We start from the raw sequence: 19,137 nt of genomic DNA, 5'->3' as shown, positions 1-19,137 counted from the left end.
ATCACTGGGATAAAACAACCCACACTGCATGAAAAGTGGGATTTTCGACCCCGTAAACGCCTGTATACTCCTGGAAATCTCCCTAATTTTCGGCAGTTTTCGACAATTTAGAGGCAGCGAACGTCGCGTTTGTCTGTGCCACAAATTGTCGTAAACGAACCATGACGTAGGTGGAGAGCCCCCCGCTGAGAGACCGCGCGGAGGTGCGACGCCTCTAATTTGCATATGAATAGCAGCGAAACCAGAGAGTCAACGGCCAGACTTGAATTTACTCACTCACTATTGGCTGAAGCCACTACATTTAAAAAAGAAAAATCCCTCGTGATTGGTTGGCAGATCACTGCAAACCAATCATTATTGGTCCCCCTGGCTCATTATAAATGTAAACCCCAATAATAATAATAAATATATAATTTATGTTGTAATAATTTGTTTCATATTAATGTTATTGTGCTATGATGTATTCATACCATCAAGGAATATATGGGAAAATTATACGGACCGTGCCGTTTATTCAAACAAGGGGCTTCATTTATAAGCATACAGCTGTTCATTCAAGAGAAAGGGCTTCATTTATAAAACACAGCGGTTTACTTAAAGAAAGAGCTTTATTGTTAAACACACAACTATGTACAGTGCAGCAGTAATGTCTCGTAATGTAATGTAGAGTTCGGCGTGCTCCAGGCTGCGAGAGCGCGGTGGCCGCACAATCCATCCAGACACCCCGTCAACAAAGCCGTCTTCCTCGTCAAACATGAGTTCAATGGTCGCGGACTTCCAAACGTCCACCTCATCCTCATCCAGCACTCTCTCGCTTCCAGCAACTGTAATACAATCCATAAAGACAATAAGCAACCTGAAAAATACTCACATTGACAAAAAACGGATCTAATATAATAAATCTTACCCTTTTTCTTCTTGATCGACTCCGAGCTAAACTTCGCAGTTTCCGCCTGCTATGTAACGTTAAGTTCAGGTTGTTTGTATCTGAAGCTCCAGCGTGTCGATTCATAATACGTCTTACAGGCAGCTGGAAAACAATTACATGAGACTGGTATTAATAAAAACAGTCACGTTAAAATTAAACAAGGAATGAGAAACACATTAGAAGTTACTTACACACAATGTCGTCATGATCAGCGGTTAAATCTGGACTCGCGGAAATCGCTCCAAGCAGATAAGAGCTCACGGCTTCGTTATGAGGCGAGGATAGTCTGTGTAAACAAAATGTGCAGTTTTAAGCTCGGATCTATTAACGCATCCATTTCCTTATACAGCTGAATAAAAGCATATTCTTTAAATCGTAACGTTACATACCCATGCTCTGGTTCATAGCGACTGCAGTTTGCCTCAGAGTTATGAAGACGAAGACAGCCTCCTGAAAATGAGTCCAAAAAGTTCGTCGCGTCCATGCAGAGATTGAGTTGAAGACGGTGTCCTGTCATTGTTGATCACGAAAAAGGAAAGCAGCAAAAAACATAAAAAAAAGTTTAAAGCTCGTCTTCTACGCGTCATGGCCATGACCTCGACCTCGCACCTCATTGGACTAGGGCTATAATAAGGAACGCGCCCGGGGCCAAATCTCTTTATACGAAACGCGTGACTTATAATCGTTTCAACCTTCAACACGCCCTGTTTTCCGCTTCAACGCAGCAATTTTTTACGTGTGTCTTCTGTATGTGTAGACCCATGGTGTAGACACGCACATTCTGGTCGTGTAACAGGCATACACGCACAGTCGACGCACAGTTTTAACATGTTAAGAAGACACATTTGAACGTGTTTCTTAACGCGCACATTCTGTACATGTCGAAGTGTAATATTTTTTTTTAAAGCAGACTTACCTTTAGATGTAGCTTAGGCTACATACAGATTAATATAAGATATTAATTAATTGCTTAACTGACTACTGTGCTAGAGTAAAGTAGCCTAATGTTACAATGTATATTAAGTAAATGCTTAATATTATACAATTATTATAATTTATCTATATGGGTTATTGTTTGTTTTTTAAAGTTAGGCTATATATAATTTCTAAAAGTATAGGCTAATTTACACAGCACATATTTATAACTGAAAACACACACAACTTTATTCACTTTCACATAATAATGTTTTTGTAATTTGGTGTTTAGTTTGTTGTATAGTTTGTTTATACTGTTCTGTCTCTGTTTTGTTTCCAGGAACATCTGATGAGTGCTATAATAAAATGACTTCATTATATTTAAAATATGTTTTGATATTCATTTTATTTATATTATTAATATTTTATTTACCCATAAACGTGTCTTTAGGAAGCCATAAGTTATAGAGACAAGAATAACTTTTGCCATTTAAATGCCACATTCATTTACTGAGGACCCATACAGCCAATGATCATGTGTGAAAACACATACATAAATTGATCACTTAGAAATCAAAACTAAGGTTTGAGAAAGAAAGAATATGCATACAACAAAATATATTGTTTCATAGCAGCTTCAGTAACAAGTTCAAAACAAATTCTGCTGTAAACCGGCTCTAACAAGCCAATATAGTGTCAATATTCAGCTCAAGTGACTTCAGTGTTGATTCAGTTCAGTTGATTTCAGTTCAACTGTAAATTCCTCAGTTGTGCATTGTGTAGTTAGATATATGCAAAAACAACATTTTTGGAAATAGTTAAAATAGTTTTGCACAAAGTGTTGCTTTTGCAAGAGATGTCTGATGTTTTGTGTGTAGAGTTACAAGAAATGGAGCCATATTTTCAGAAATTGTGTGTAAGCAATTAGATAAAACTGTAAATGAATCCAGTTTATTTTAGTTCAGGACTCATAGTCCAGGTGTTAGTAATCTGTGCTTAATCTTTGTTCCAGGCAACAATTTTTTAACTCACGATTAACTAGATTAAGGCCTACTCTTGGCATAATTTAAACCCTGTCCAGGAAACCACCTCTTGAAAATCTGCATTGATAATTCATAAAATGTGGTGTGAGCTCAATTTAAATGACAATTACAGAAAAACACAATCTGACTTAACTATAAACAAACAAACTTGTACTTTTCACATTTATGATTAATAGCCATTTAAAAAATCATTCACAGTGCAGGGTGGACAAATTAATGTTGGTATGTAAACTGTATGCTTTACTTGATTTATTTGTGTGCTTTGGTTCATTGTCTTGTTGCATCACATAACCTCTCTAAAGGTTGAAGACATGAACTGCTGTCCTGTATTTTTTTATTTTTTTTACATAACATTGGTTATTGCTAATGACATACAGAGTAATTAATCTACACTGTGAGCCCGGACAAGTTGAATCTACTTAAAAAATTGGAGCAAACTGGTTGCCCTAAAAATTTAGTAATGTGAACTAAAACGAGTACATTTAACTTAAATTTAAGTTAACATTTTAACTTAAACTTTAAACTTGTTTTAGTAAAAAAAATTCAGAACCTAGATAAAACTCCCCCTGCTGCTACTCTGATTTGCATTTGTGTAGCTCACAGCATCTTCATTTACATGATAAAGCCTCCCCTAGAATTAAGGGGAGGGGGGGTCATGGGGGGACAACTGCCAAGCAAGGCCCACGTCAATTTCAGACAATTTACGGCAGTTTTCGGTGTTGCCTGCAAATTGCCGTGCACAGTCGTAAACCTGAAGTTTCACGGCAATCTACAGTGTCACATACTGACGAAAATCCCACTTTTCATGCAGTGCCAATCGCTGGGATAAAACCACCCAATCACTGGGATAAAACAACCCAATCACTGGGATAAAACAACCCAATCACTGGGATAAAACCACCCAATCACTGGGATAAAACCACCCAATCACTGGGATAAAACCACCCAATCACTGGGATAAAACCACCCAATCGCTGGGATAAAACCACCCAATCACTGGGATAAAACAACCCAATCGCTGGGATAAAACCACCCAATCGCTGGGATAAAACCACCCAATCACTGGGATAAAACAACCCAATCACTGGGATAAAACCACCCAATCACTGGGATAAAACCACCCAATCACTGGGATAAAACCACCCAATCACTGGGATAAAACAACCCAATCGCTGGGATAAAACCACCCAATCACTGGGATAAAACCACCCAATCACTGGGATAAAACCACCCAATCGCTGGGATAAAACCACCCAATCGCTGGGATAAAACCACCCAATCACTGGGATAAAACCACCCAATCACTGGGATAAAACCACCCAATCACTGGGATAAAACCACCCAATCACTGGGATAAAACAACCCAATCACTGGGATAAAACCACCCAATCACTGGGATAAAACCACCCAATCACTGGGATAAAACCACCCAATCACTGGGATAAAACCACCCAATCACTGGGATAAAACAACCCAATCGCTGGGATAAAACAACCCAATCGCTGGGATAAAACCACCCAATCGCTGGGATAAAACCACCCAATCACTGGGATAAAACCACCCAATCACTGGGATAAAACCACCCAATCGCTGGGATAAAACCACCCAATCACTGGGATAAAACCACCCAATCACTGGGATAAAACCACCCAATCACTGGGATAAAACCACCCAATCACTGGGATAAAACCACCCAATCGCTGGGATAAAACAACCCAATCACTGGGATAAAACCACCCAATCACTGGGATAAAACCACCCAATCACTGGGATAAAACCACCCAATCACTGGGATAAAACCACCCAATCACTGGGATAAAACCACCCAATCGCTGGGATAAAACCACCCAATCGCTGGGATAAAACCACCCAATCACTGGGATAAAACCACCCAATCACTGGGATAAAACCACCCAATCACTGGGATAAAACCACCCAATCGCTGGGATAAAACAACCCAATCACTGGGATAAAACCACCCAATCGCTGGGATAAAACCACCCAATCACTGGGATAAAACAACCCAATCGCTGGGATAAAACAACCCAATCGCTGGGATAAAACCACCCAATCGCTGGGATAAAACCACCCAATCACTGGGATAAAACCACCCAATCACTGGGATAAAACCACCCAATCGCTGGGATAAAACCACCCAATCACTGGGATAAAACAACCCAATCGCTAGGTTAAAACCACCCAATCACTGGGATAAAACCACCCAATCGCTAGGTTAAAACCACCCAATTGCTGGGTTAAAACCACCCAATCGCTGGGATAAAACAACCCATTCTCTGGGTTAAAACCACCCAATCGCTGGGATAAAACAACCCAATCTCTGGGTTAAAACCACCCAATTGCTGGGTTAAAACCACCAAATCACTGGGATAAAACAACCCAATCGCTGGGTTAAAACAATCCAAATGCTGGGTTAAAACAACCCAATGGCTGGGTTAAAACAATCCAAATGCTGGGTTAAAACAACCCAATCGCTGGGTTTTTCCATTTTCAATTTATTTATTTTAAACCCAGCATTTTTCAGAGTGTACATACTAAGAGGTTTTTAAATGCAACTACCCCAGAATTAGTTTTTTGTAGCATGATTATAATATATTTTACCATATTTTATGATACATGTAAAATGTACACATCTTAAGTTTTTATTTTTTATATTAATGATATTATTATTTATTCAGCATCAAACGGTGCATTATACGTAGTGAAAATGATATTTTGTAAGCAAATACATTTCTCCTTCCAATGCGAGGAAAAGATAAACGGCTCTGATTATTTGCACTTATGTAGATAACAGCTTTTTAATGTTACATGACCATGACCTTTATACTTAGAACTTACAAAAACGTATCGAGTTTGATATCTTGGCTTTCAGATTAAAAAAGAGAAGGAAAATAGGTTGTGCTGTCTACATGATATGAGTTTGTGCTTTAAACAGAATAACAAATGTCAAAGGCTCGTGGACTCTTCAGAAGAAACCCTCCATTTTGAGTCCATCTCTCCATCTTTCTGTGTCTGAATAAGGGCAGTGGAGGCACAGAATGGCCTCGTGATGTGACACTGATAGTGGAGACGAAGGCTGATTTCAGCCACGATTGCCTGAAGAAATTAATGGTTAGCATTATCCCGACAGAATGACTCTTTCCAGCACAGCGCTCATGGGTCGCTCTGATTGGATGGGCCTGGAACTGTGATTGTACATTCCATTCAGCTCAACAGTCGGTTCTGGAAGTAAAACTCCATTCATTTCCTCCACAGGGAAACTGGTTTTTAAGGATAACGTATAAAGTGTTAAAGTCAGCCCTACTGTGAGCGACGAGGTTGTTAATCGATGGTGTTTGCTTCTGTTGAAGCCGTCAGACCGCATTATTCCAGCTTCAATTTAAAATAAGTGTTTAACGTCAGAATTTCGTGGTGAAAAACTACATTACCCATGATGCTGTGCAGAAAACTCCACCAATCAGAGTCAAAATATCTCTTTAGCTCCGCCCATTCCCATGAAGCACTCTTTCCACATACTTTGTATATGTATGCATATTTTGCAATAAACTTAAAATTCCACCTCCTCATTCTCCTCATCCTCCTCATCCTCTTCATTCTCCTCATCCTCCTCATCCTCCTCATCCTCTTCATTCTCCTCATCCTCCTCATTCTCCTCATCCTCCTCATCATCCTCATCCTCCTCATTCTCCTCATCCTCCTCATCCTCCTCATCCACCTCATTCTCCTCATCCTCTTCATTCTCCTCATTCTCCTCATCCTCCACATCCTCATCCTCCTCATTCTCCTCATCCTCATTCTCCTCATCCTCCTCATTCTCCTCATCCTCCTCATCCTCCTCATCCTCATCCTCCTCATCCTCCTCATCCTCCACATCCTCATCCTCCTCATTCTCCTCATCCTCATTCTCCTCATCCTCCTCATTCTCCTCATCCTCCTCATTCTCCTCATCCTCTTCATTCTCCTCATTCTCCTCATCCTCCACATCCTCATCCTCCTCATTCTCCTCATCCTCCTCATCCTCTTCATTCTCCTCATCCTCCACATCCTCATTCTCCTCATTCTCCTCATCCTCCACATCCTCATCCTCCTCATCCTCCTCATCCTCCTCATCCACCTCATCCACCTCATCCTCCTCATCCTCCACCTCCTCATCCTCCTCATCCTCCTCATCCTCATTCTCCTCATCCTCCTCATCCTCCTCATCCACCTCATCCTCCTCATCCTCCTCATCCTCATCCTCCTCATCCTCCTCATCCACCTCATCCTCCTCATCCTCCACCTCTTCATTCTCCTCATCCTCCTCATCCTCCACCTCCTCATTCTCCTCATTCTCCTCATCCTCCTCATCCTCCTCATCCTCCTCATCCTCATTCTCCTCATTCTCCTCATCCTCCTCATCCTCCTCATCCTCCACCTCCTCATTCTCCTCATCCTCCTCATCCTCATCCTCCTCATCCTCCACCTCCTCATTCTCCTCATTCTCCTCATCCTCCTCATCCTCCACCTCCTCATTCTCCTCATCCTCCTCATCCTCCTCATCCTCCTCATCCTCCTCATCCTCCACCTCCTCATTCTCCTCATTCTCCTCATCCTCCTCATCCTCCACCTCCTCATTCTCCTCATTCTCCTCATCCTCCACCTCCTCATTCTCCTCATCCTCCTCATCCTCCACCTCCTCATTCTCCTCATCCTCCTCATCCTCCACCTCCTCATTCTCCTCATTCTCCTCATCCTCCTCATCCTCCACCTCCTCATTCTCCTCATCCTCCTCATCCTCCACCTCCTCATTCTCCTCATTCTCCTCATTCTCCTCATCCTCCTCATCCTCCACATTCTCCTCATCCTCCACCTCCTCATTCTCCTCATCCTCCTCATCATCATCATCCTCATCCTCATCCTCCTCATCCTCCTCATCCTCCACCTCCTCATTCTCCTCATCCTCCTCATCCTCCACCTCCTCATTCTCCTCATTCTCCTCATCCTCCTCATCCTCCACATTCTCCTCATCCTCCACCTCCTCATTCTCCTCATCCTCCTCATCATCATCATCCTCATCCTCATCCTCCTCATTCTCCTCATCCTCCTCATCCTCCACCTCCTCATCCTCCTCATCCTCCTCATTCTCCTCATCCTCCTCATCCTCCACCTCCTCATTCTCCTCATCCTCCTCATTCTCCTCATCCTCTTCATTCTCCTCATTCTCCTCACCCTCCTCATTCTCCTCATTCTCCTCATCCTCCACATCCTCATCCTCCTCATCCTCCTCATTCTCCTCATCCTCCTCATCCTCCACCTCCTCATTCTCCTCATTCTCCTCATTCTCCTCATCCTCCTCATCCTCCACATTCTCCTCATCCTCCACCTCCTCATTCTCCTCATCCTCCTCATCATCATCATCCTCATCCTCATCCTCCTCATCCTCCTCATCCTCCACCTCCTCATTCTCCTCATCCTCCTCATCCTCCACCTCCTCATTCTCCTCATTCTCCTCATCCTCCTCATCCTCCACATTCTCCTCATCCTCCACCTCCTCATTCTCCTCATCCTCCTCATCATCATCATCCTCATCCTCATCCTCCTCATTCTCCTCATCCTCCTCATCCTCCACCTCCTCATCCTCCTCATCCTCCTCATTCTCCTCATCCTCCTCATCCTCCACCTCCTCATTCTCCTCATCCTCCTCATTCTCCTCATCCTCTTCATTCTCCTCATTCTCCTCACCCTCCTCATTCTCCTCATCCTCCACATCCTCATCCTCCTCATCCTCCTCATCCTCCTCATCCTCCTCATCCTCCACATCCTCATCCTCCACATCCTCATCCTCCTCATCCTCCACATCCTCATCCTCCTCATCCTCTTCATTCTCCTCATTCTCCTCATCATCCTCATCCACCTCATCCTCCTCATCCTCCTCCTCATCCTCCTCATCCTCTTCATTCTCCTCATCCTCCTCATCCTCTTCATTCTCCTCATCCTCCTCATCCTCCTCATTCTCCTCATCCTCCTCATTCTCTTCATCCTCCTCATCCTCCTCATCCACCTCATCCTCCTCATCCTCCTCATCCTCCACCTCCTCATTCTCCTCATCCTCTTCATTCTCCTCATCCTCTTCATTCTCCTCATTCTCCTCATCCTCCTCATCCTCCACATCCTCCTCATCCTCCTCATCCTCCTCATCCTCCTCATCCACCTCATCCTCCACCTCCTCATTCTCCTCATTCTCCTCATCCTCATTCTCCTCATCCTCTTCATTCTCCTCATCCTCCTCATCCTCTTCATTCTCCTCATCCTCCTCATCCTCCTCATCCACCTCATCCTCCTCATTCTCCTCATCCTCCTCATCCTCTTCATTCTCCTCATCCTCCTCATCCTCCTCATCCTCATCCTCCTCATCCTCATCCTCCTCATCCTCTTCATTCTCCTCATCCTCCTCATCCTCCTCATCCTCCTCATCCTCTTCATTCTCCTCATCCTCCTCATCCTCCTCATCCTCATTCTCCTCATCCTCTTCATTCTCCTCATCCTCCTCATCCACCTCATCCTCCTCATCCTCCTCATCCTCATCCTCCTCATCCTCCTCATCCACCTCATCCTCCTCATCCTCCACCTCTTCATTCTCCTCGTCCTCCTCATCCTCCACCTCCTCATTCTCCTCATTCTCCTCATCCTCCACCTCCTCATTCTCCTCATCCTCCTCATCCTCATCCTCCTCATCCTCCACCTCCTCATTCTCCTCATCCTCCACATTCTCCTCATCCTCCACCTCCTCATTCTCCTCATTCTCCTCATCCTCCTCATCCTCCACCTCCTCATTCTCCTCATCCTCTTCATTCTCCTCATTCTCCTCACCCTCCTCATCCTCCTCATCCTCTTCATCCTCCTCATCCTCCTCATCCTCATCCTCTTCATTCTCCTCATCCTCCTCATCCTCCTCATCCTCCACCTCCTCATTCTCCTCATTCTCCTCATCCTCCTCATCCTCCACCTCCTCAGTCTCCTCATCCTCCTCATCCTCCTCATCCTCATCCTCCTCATCCTCATTCTCCTCATCCTCTTCATTCTCCTCATCCTCCTCATCCTCCTCATCCTCCTCATCCTCCTCATCCTCATCCTCCTCATCCACCTCATCCTCCTCATCCTCCACATCCTCATCCTCCTCATCCTCCTCATCCTCCACATCCTCCTCATCCTCCTCAGTCTCCTCATCCTCCTCAGTCTCCTCATCCTCCTCAGTCTCCTCATCCTCCTCATCCTCATCCTCCTCATCCTCCACATCCTCATCCTCCTCATCCACCTCATCCTCCTCATCCTCCACATCCTCCTCATCCTCATCCTCCTCATCCTCCTCATCCTCCTCAGTCTCCTCAGTCTCCTCATCCTCCTCAGTCTCCTCATCCTCCTCAGTCTCCTCAGTCTCCTCATCCTCATCCTCCTCATCCTCCACATCCTCATCCTCATTCTCCTCATTCTCCTCATCCTCCTCAGTCTCCTCAGTCTCCTCATCCTCCTCATCCTCCTCATTCTCCTCATCCTCCTCATCCTCATCATCCTCATCCTCCTCATCCTCATTCTCCTCATTCTCCTCATCCTCATCCTCCTCATCCTCATTCTCCTCATCCTCCTCATCCTCCTCATCCTCCTCATCCTCCTCATCCTCATCCTCATTTTCCTCATCCTCCTCATCCTCATTCTCCTCATCCTCCTCATCCTCCTCATCCTCATTCTCCTCATCATCCTCATCCTCCTCATCCTCATCCTCCTCATCCTCCTCATTCTCCTCATCCTCCTCATCCTCATCCTCATCCTCCTCATCCTCATCCTCCTCATCCTCCTCATCCTCCTCATTCTCCTCATCTTCCTCATCCTCCTCATCCTCATCCTCCTCATTCTCCTCATCCTCCTCATTCTCCTCATCCTCATCCTCCTCATCCTCCTCATCCTCCTCATCATCATCCTCATTCTCCTCATCCTCCTCATCCTCCTCATCATCCTCCTCATCCTCCTCATCCTCCTCATCCTCATTCTCCTCATCCTCCTCATCCTCCTCATCCTCCTCATCATCATCCTCATCATCCTCATCATCCTCATTGTCCTCATCCTCCTCATCCTCCTCATCATCATCCTCATTCTCCTCATCCTCCTCATCATCATCCTCATTCTCCTCATCCTCCTCATCATCATCCTCATTCTCCTCATCCTCCTCATCCTCCTCATTCTCCTCATCCTCCTCATCCTCCTCATCCTCCTCATCCTCCTCATTCTCCTCATCCTCCTCATTCTCCTCATCCTCCTCATCATCCTCATCCTCATCCTCATTCTCCTCATCCTCCTCATTCTCCTCATCCTCCTCATCCTCCTCATCCTCATCCTCCTCATCCTCATTCTCCTCATCCTCCTCATCCTCCTCATTCTCCTCATCCTCCTCATCCTCATTCTCCACATCTCATCCTCCTCATCCTCCTCATTCTCCTCATCCTCATCCTCCTCATCCTCCTCATCCTCATCCTCCTCTCCTCATCCTCCTCATCCTCCTCATCCTCCTCATTCTCCTCATCCTCCTCATCCTCCTCCTCCTCATTCTCCTCATCCTCCTCATCCTCATCCTCCTCATTCTCACATCCTCATCCTCCTCATTCTCCTCATCCTCCTCATTCTCCTCATCCTCCTCTTCCTCCTCATTCTCCTCATCCTCCTCATCCCATCCTCCTCATTCTCCACATCCTCATCCTCCTCATTCTCACATCCTCATCCTCCTCATTCTCCTCATCCTCCTCATCCTCCTCATCCTCATCCTCCTCATTCTCCTCATCCTCATCCTCCTCATTCTCCACATCCTCATCCTCCTCATTCTCCTCATCCTCCTCATCCTCCTCATCCTCATTCTCCTCATCCTCCTCATCCTCCTCATTCTCCACAACCTCATCCTCCTCATTCTCCTCATTCTCCTCATCCTCCTCATCCTCCTCATCCTCCTCATCCTCCTCATCCACCTCATCCTCCTCATCCTCCACCTCTTCATTCTCCTCGTCCTCCTCATCCTCCACCTCCTCATTCTCCTCATTCTCCTCATCCTCCACCTCCTCATTCTCCTCATCCTCCTCATCCTCATCCTCCTCATCCTCCACCTCCTCATTCTCCTCATCCTCCACATTCTCCTCATCCTCCACCTCCTCATTCTCCTCATTCTCCTCATCCTCCTCATCCTCCACCTCCTCATTCTCCTCATCCTCTTCATTCTCCTCATTCTCCTCACCCTCCTCATCCTCCTCATCCTCTTCATCCTCCTCATCCTCCTCATCCTCATCCTCTTCATTCTCCTCATCCTCCTCATCCTCCTCATCCTCCACCTCCTCATTCTCCTCATTCTCCTCATCCTCCTCATCCTCCACCTCCTCAGTCTCCTCATCCTCCTCATCCTCCTCATCCTCATCCTCCTCATCCTCATTCTCCTCATCCTCTTCATTCTCCTCATCCTCCTCATCCTCCTCATCCTCCTCATCCTCCTCATCCTCATCCTCCTCATCCACCTCATCCTCCTCATCCTCCACATCCTCATCCTCCTCATCCTCCTCATCCTCCACATCCTCCTCATCCTCCTCAGTCTCCTCATCCTCCTCAGTCTCCTCATCCTCCTCAGTCTCCTCATCCTCCTCATCCTCATCCTCCTCATCCTCCACATCCTCATCCTCCTCATCCACCTCATCCTCCTCATCCTCCACATCCTCCTCATCCTCATCCTCCTCATCCTCCTCATCCTCCTCAGTCTCCTCAGTCTCCTCATCCTCCTCAGTCTCCTCATCCTCCTCAGTCTCCTCAGTCTCCTCATCCTCATCCTCCTCATCCTCCACATCCTCATCCTCATTCTCCTCATTCTCCTCATCCTCCTCAGTCTCCTCAGTCTCCTCATCCTCCTCATCCTCCTCATTCTCCTCATCCTCCTCATCCTCATCATCCTCATCCTCCTCATCCTCATTCTCCTCATTCTCCTCATCCTCATCCTCCTCATCCTCATTCTCCTCATCCTCCTCATCCTCCTCATCCTCCTCATCCTCCTCATCCTCATCCTCATTTTCCTCATCCTCCTCATCCTCATTCTCCTCATCCTCCTCATCCTCCTCATCCTCATTCTCCTCATCATCCTCATCCTCCTCATCCTCATCCTCCTCATCCTCCTCATTCTCCTCATCCTCCTCATCCTCATCCTCATCCTCCTCATCCTCATCCTCCTCATCCTCCTCATCCTCCTCATTCTCCTCATCTTCCTCATCCTCCTCATCCTCATCCTCCTCATTCTCCTCATCCTCCTCATTCTCCTCATCCTCATCCTCCTCATCCTCCTCATCCTCCTCATCATCATCCTCATTCTCCTCATCCTCCTCATCCTCCTCATCATCCTCCTCATCCTCCTCATCCTCCTCATCCTCATTCTCCTCATCCTCCTCATCCTCCTCATCCTCCTCATCATCATCCTCATCATCCTCATCATCCTCATTGTCCTCATCCTCCTCATCCTCCTCATCATCATCCTCATTCTCCTCATCCTCCTCATCATCATCCTCATTCTCCTCATCCTCCTCATCATCATCCTCATTCTCCTCATCCTCCTCATCCTCCTCATTCTCCTCATCCTCCTCATCCTCCTCATCCTCCTCATCCTCCTCATTCTCCTCATCCTCCTCATCCTCCTCATTCTCCTCATCCTCCTCATCATCCTCATCCTCATCCTCATTCTCCTCATCCTCCTCATTCTCCTCATCCTCCTCATCCTCCTCATCCTCATCCTCCTCATCCTCATTCTCCTCATCCTCCTCATTCTCCTCATCCTCCTCATCCTCATTCTCCACATCCTCATCCTCCTCATCCTCCTCATTCTCCTCATCCTCATCCTCCTCATCCTCCTCATCCTCATCCTCCTCATCCTCATCCTCCTCATCCTCCTCATCCTCCTCATTCTCCTCATCCTCCTCATCCTCCTCCTCCTCATTCTCCTCATCCTCCTCATCCTCATCCTCCTCATTCTCCACATCCTCATCCTCCTCATTCTCCTCATCCTCCTCATTCTCCTCATCCTCCTCATCCTCCTCATTCTCCTCATCCTCCTCATCCTCATCCTCCTCATTCTCCACATCCTCATCCTCCTCATTCTCCACATCCTCATCCTCCTCATTCTCCTCATCCTCCTCATCCTCCTCATCCTCATCCTCCTCATTCTCCTCATCCTCATCCTCCTCATTCTCCACATCCTCATCCTCCTCATTCTCCTCATCCTCCTCATCCTCCTCATCCTCATTCTCCTCATCCTCCTCATCCTCCTCATTCTCCACAACCTCATCCTCCTCATTCTCCTCATTCTCCTCATCCTCCTCATCCTCCTCATCCTCCTCATCCTCCTCATTCTCCTCATCCTCCTCATCCTCATCCTCCTCATTCTCCACATCCTCATCCTCCTCATTCTCCTCATCCTCCTCGTCCTCATCCTCCTCATCCTCCTCATCCTCATCCTCATTCTCCTCATCCTCCTCATCCTCATCCTCCTCATTCTCCTCATCCTCCTCATTCTCCTCATCCTCCTCATTCTCCACATCCTCATCCTCCTCATTCTCCTCATCCTCATCCTCCTCATCCTCCTCATTCTCCTCATCCTCATCCTCCTCATCCTCCTCATCCTCATTCTCCTCATCCTCCTCATCCTCATCCTCCTCATTCTCCTCATCCTCCTCATCCTCCTCATCCTCATCCTCCTCATCCTCCTCATCCTCATTCTCCTCATCCTCATCCTCCTCATTCTCCTCATCCTCCTCATCCTCCTCATCCTCATCCTCCTCATTCTCCTCATTCTCCTCATCCTCCTCATCCTCATCTTCCTCATTCTCCACATCCTCATCCTCCTCATTCTCCTCATCCTCCTCATCCTCATTCTCCTCATCCTCCTCATCCTCATCCTCCTCATTCTCCACATCCTCCTCATCCTCCTCATCCTCCTCATCCTCATTCTCCACATCCTCATCCTCCTCATTCTCCTCATCCTCCTCATTCTCCTCATTCTCCACATCCTCATCCTCCTCATTCTCCTCATCCTCCTCATTCTCCTCATCCTCCTCATCCTCCTCATCCTCCTCATTCTCCTCATCCTCCTCATTCTCCTCATCCTCATCCTCCTCATTCTCCTCATCCTCCTCATCCTCATCCTCCTCATCCTCCTCATCCTCCTCATCCTCCTCACTCTCCTCATCCTCCTCATCCTCCTCATCCTCATCCTCCTCATTCTCCTCATTCTCCTCATCCTCATCCTCCTCATTCTCCACATCCTCATCCTCCTCATTCTCCTCATCCTCCTCATCCTCATCCTCCTCATCCTCCTCATCCTCATCATCCTCCTCATCCTCCTCATTCTCCTCATTCTCCTCATCCTCATTCTCCTCATTCTCCTCATTCTCCTCATCCTCATCCTCCTCATTCTCCTCATCCTCATCCTCCTCATCCTCCTCATCCTCATCCTCCTCATCCTCATCCTCCTCATCCTCATCCTCCTCATTCTCCTCATTCTCCTCATCCTCATTCTCCTCATCCTCCTCATTCTCCTCATTCTCCTCATCCTCATTCTCCTCATTCTCCTCATTCTCCTCATCCTCCTCATCCTCCTCATCCTCATCCTCCTCATCCTCCTCATTCTCCTCATCCTCCACATCCTCATTCTCCTCATCCTCCTCACTCTCCTCATTCTCCTCATCCTCCTCATCCTCATCATCCTCATCATCCTCATCATCCTCATCATCCTCATCATTCTCCTCGTTCTGCTTTCACGGTGGGAAATCTGATCTCATCCCCCAATCACTCTGATTATCCGCCGGCCTCCACAGGGGTGACCTCTGACACAGTGATGTGCCATTGCCGCCATAAACTGATCCGAGGAGCCGCATTAACATCACGCCGAGCGGAGAAAATAGGTCAGTCATACGAATCAACATCTAAACACATAAATCTCATTCAAATAAGAATGCGAGGGGACCCAGCTGCTCCTGCGGTGGCTTCTACACACACACACACACACACACACACACACGAGCGAGGGCTCAATCAATTTGCTTTGCCACTGGAGAGGCAGAACACAGATGACAATAGACCTCAATCTTATTTCTTCACACATTTCCAGATGACCAGAGAAGAATTGGAGTTGACAAGCTCCAAAGGCTCGAGCGCATCGCACGTCTATAAGATATGATGTGCATGCAGACAGAGGAGAAAATAGGTTTGGGCTTCTCAAAGGGTCCGTCTGAAGAGATGGGATGCACACACACTGCCCGCTGAGACAGAATAAGCTCCTTTTGAATCTGCTTGGCTCATATAAAAGAGGAAGCCCTGACAGTGGCTCTCCTCAATGGAAGACTAGACTCTTCTCTATAAGAGCATTTCATTGTGACCGCTAATATCACACTCACGAAAGAGCAGCAAAACTACATCCAGCAGCCCATAATAACAGCATAAGGGGAGTAAATGACAGAATGTTGATGGGAATAATTCCATATATAAATACAGTTTGTTTTATTCATTCATTTAGTAATATTAATAATAATTATACGGATAGACGTACAGACAGAAACATGTCTGTCATTATATTTATATTTCATACACACACACACACATGTATGCTAAATTACATGTACATAATGGATGGATGGAACGCTAAATAAACCGATGGAAAGATAGATGGAATTATGGATGGATTGATGGATGGATGGATGGATTGATGGAACGCTAAATAAACAGATGGAACGATAGATGGAACTATGGATGGATGGACGGACGGACGGACGGACGGAAGGAAGGAAGGACGGACGGACGGATGGATGGATGGATGGAATGCTAAATAAACCGATGGAAAGATAGATGGAACTATGGATGGATGGATGGATGGATGGAATGCTAGATGGATGGATGGATAGATGGATGGATGGAACGCTAAATAAACCGATGGAAAGATAGATGGAACTATGGATGGATGGATGGATGGATGGAATGCTAGATGGATGGATGGATAGATGATGGATGGATGGAACGCTAAATAAACCGATGGAACGATAGATGGAACTATGGATGGATGGATGGATGGATGGAATGCTAGATGGTAGGATGGATGGATGGATGGATGGAACGCTAAATAAACCGATGGAAAGATAGATGGAACTATGGATGGATGGATGGATGGATGGAATGCTAGATGGATGGATGGATAGATGGATGGATGGATGGAACGCTAAATAAACCGATGGAACGATAGATGGAACTATGGATGGATGGATGGATGGATGGAATGCTAGATGGATGGATGGATAGATGGATGGATGGATGGAACGCTAAATAAACCGATGGAACGATAGATGGAACTATGGATGGATGGATGGATGGATGGAATGCTAGATGGTAGGATGGATGGATGGATGGCAGATGGAACGCTAAATAAACTGATGGAAAGATAAATGGAACTATGGATGGATGGATGGAATGCTAGATGGATGGATGGATAGATAGATGGATTGATGGAAAGCTAAATAAACCGATGGAATGATAGATGGAACGATAGATGGAACTATGGATGGATGGATGGATGGACGGACGGATGGAATGCTAAATAAACCGATGGAAAGATAGATGGAACTATGGATGGATGGATGGAATGCTAGATGGATGAATGGATAGATAGATATATGGATGGAACGCTAAATAAACCAATGGAACGATAGATGGCACTGTGGATGGATGGATGGATGGATGGATGGATGGATGGATGGATGGATGGATGGATGGATGGATGGATGGAATGCTAGATTGTAGGATGGATGGATGGAAGGCAGATGGAACGATAAATAAACTGATGGAAAGATAGATGGAACTATGGATGATGGATGGATGGATGGATGGATGGAACGCTAAATAAACCAATGGAACGAAAGATGGAACTATGGATGGATGGATGGATGGATGGATGGATGGATAGATAGATAAACCGATGGAACGATAGATGGAACTATGTGTGTATGTATGAATGTATGAATGGATGGAGCATTGGCTGCTGAAGTGACACATCAATACTCCAGGATTAGAGGAGAGAATAACAGGTTGAGTTAGCCTAGCGATCAGTAGCCCTCTAGACCTGCAGTATGTTAACAAGCAGAGGAGCCATTAGACAAGGGTCTGGATCAATCATTCCCGTCATAAGAGCCACAGTCAGCCTCAGACAACCTCAGACAACCCGGCTGTTCATTACATCTCAAAACAAACCATCAGCCGCTCCGTAAGCCGGAATCGAAAGCCAGTATTGATCTGTAGCAGGGTTAGCGGTGGAGGAGCAACAGGATCTCAGGATGAGGCCGCTGATCAAAGCGGAGAGAGGGCCCTTTGAAGCCCATCGGGGAAGGGCCAACAGACTGATTCTCTGACTCTACAGTGTTTTCATCTATAGTTTAGCCTCAGGAAATATGTACAGTAGCATTTAAAGGTGCACTTCCTCACGTTTCACTCAGAAACTCATTATAAAAGTGGTTTATTAAGACATGCAACTGACCATTTTGAGATCACAGGATTCATATTTATATTGAGAACCTGCCAAACACTGAATAAACGACCCATGGCTGCATTTCCACACTGAAAACTTTAGCATGCACTCAACTCGGAAAAGCCTGATTTGACACGCAAAGCCCTCTAAATGATCAACATGATCAAAACTCTGCTGTTACACACAATCTACTCTACATGCTGACAGAGAGTTCAGACTTCACTAGCGATTAAAGCCTTTCAGAATAACTGTACAAACATTCGGACCGTATAAATATCAGCATCTGCACTATCCATAATCTCAACATATCAGACTATATGACGCATTAAAGCCTGATGAATCAAATGATGCTTAAAAAACTTTAAAAGGATGGATGAATGAACGGATAGAATGATAGATAGAACAATAGAACAATAGAACAATAGAACGATAGATAGATAGAACGATAGATAGAACGATAGATAGATAGAACGATCGATAGATAGATAGAACGATAGATAGATAGAACGATAGATAGAACGATAGATAGAACGATAGATAGATAGATAGATAGATAGATAGATAGATAGATAGATAGATAGATAGATAGATAGATAGATAGATAGATAGATAGATAGATAGATAGATAGATAGATAGATAGATAGATAGATAGATAGATAGATAGATAGATAGAACGATA

The 19,137-nt window shown here is 45.7% G+C and overlaps 1 protein-coding gene and 1 long non-coding RNA gene across 2 annotated transcripts in view; both read right to left on the bottom strand.

Annotated features, from left to right (window-relative positions):
* The window catches only part of csmd3a (CUB and Sushi multiple domains 3a), a gene marked incomplete at both ends in the record, with an annotated part of 567,839 nt that overhangs the window by 525,467 nt on the left and 23,235 nt on the right, over positions 1-19,137 (bottom strand). The gene's annotated exons all lie outside the window — the stretch shown is intronic.
* LOC307139187 lies at positions 593-1,548 on the bottom strand. The gene is made up of 4 exons (XR_013818101.1): positions 1,318-1,548; positions 1,120-1,214; positions 908-1,030; positions 593-824 (listed from the first exon to the last, which is right to left on the bottom strand). It is a non-coding gene; the product is annotated as an uncharacterized lncRNA (long non-coding RNA).

The sequence above is a fragment of the Gobio gobio genome (genome assembly GCF_949357685.1).
Source record: "Gobio gobio genome assembly, chromosome: 15".
In the NCBI taxonomy this organism is placed as follows: Eukaryota; Metazoa; Chordata; class Actinopteri; order Cypriniformes; family Gobionidae; genus Gobio; species Gobio gobio.
Note: the sequence above shows the minus strand (reverse complement) of the source record. Positions and strands in the feature narration are given on the sequence as shown.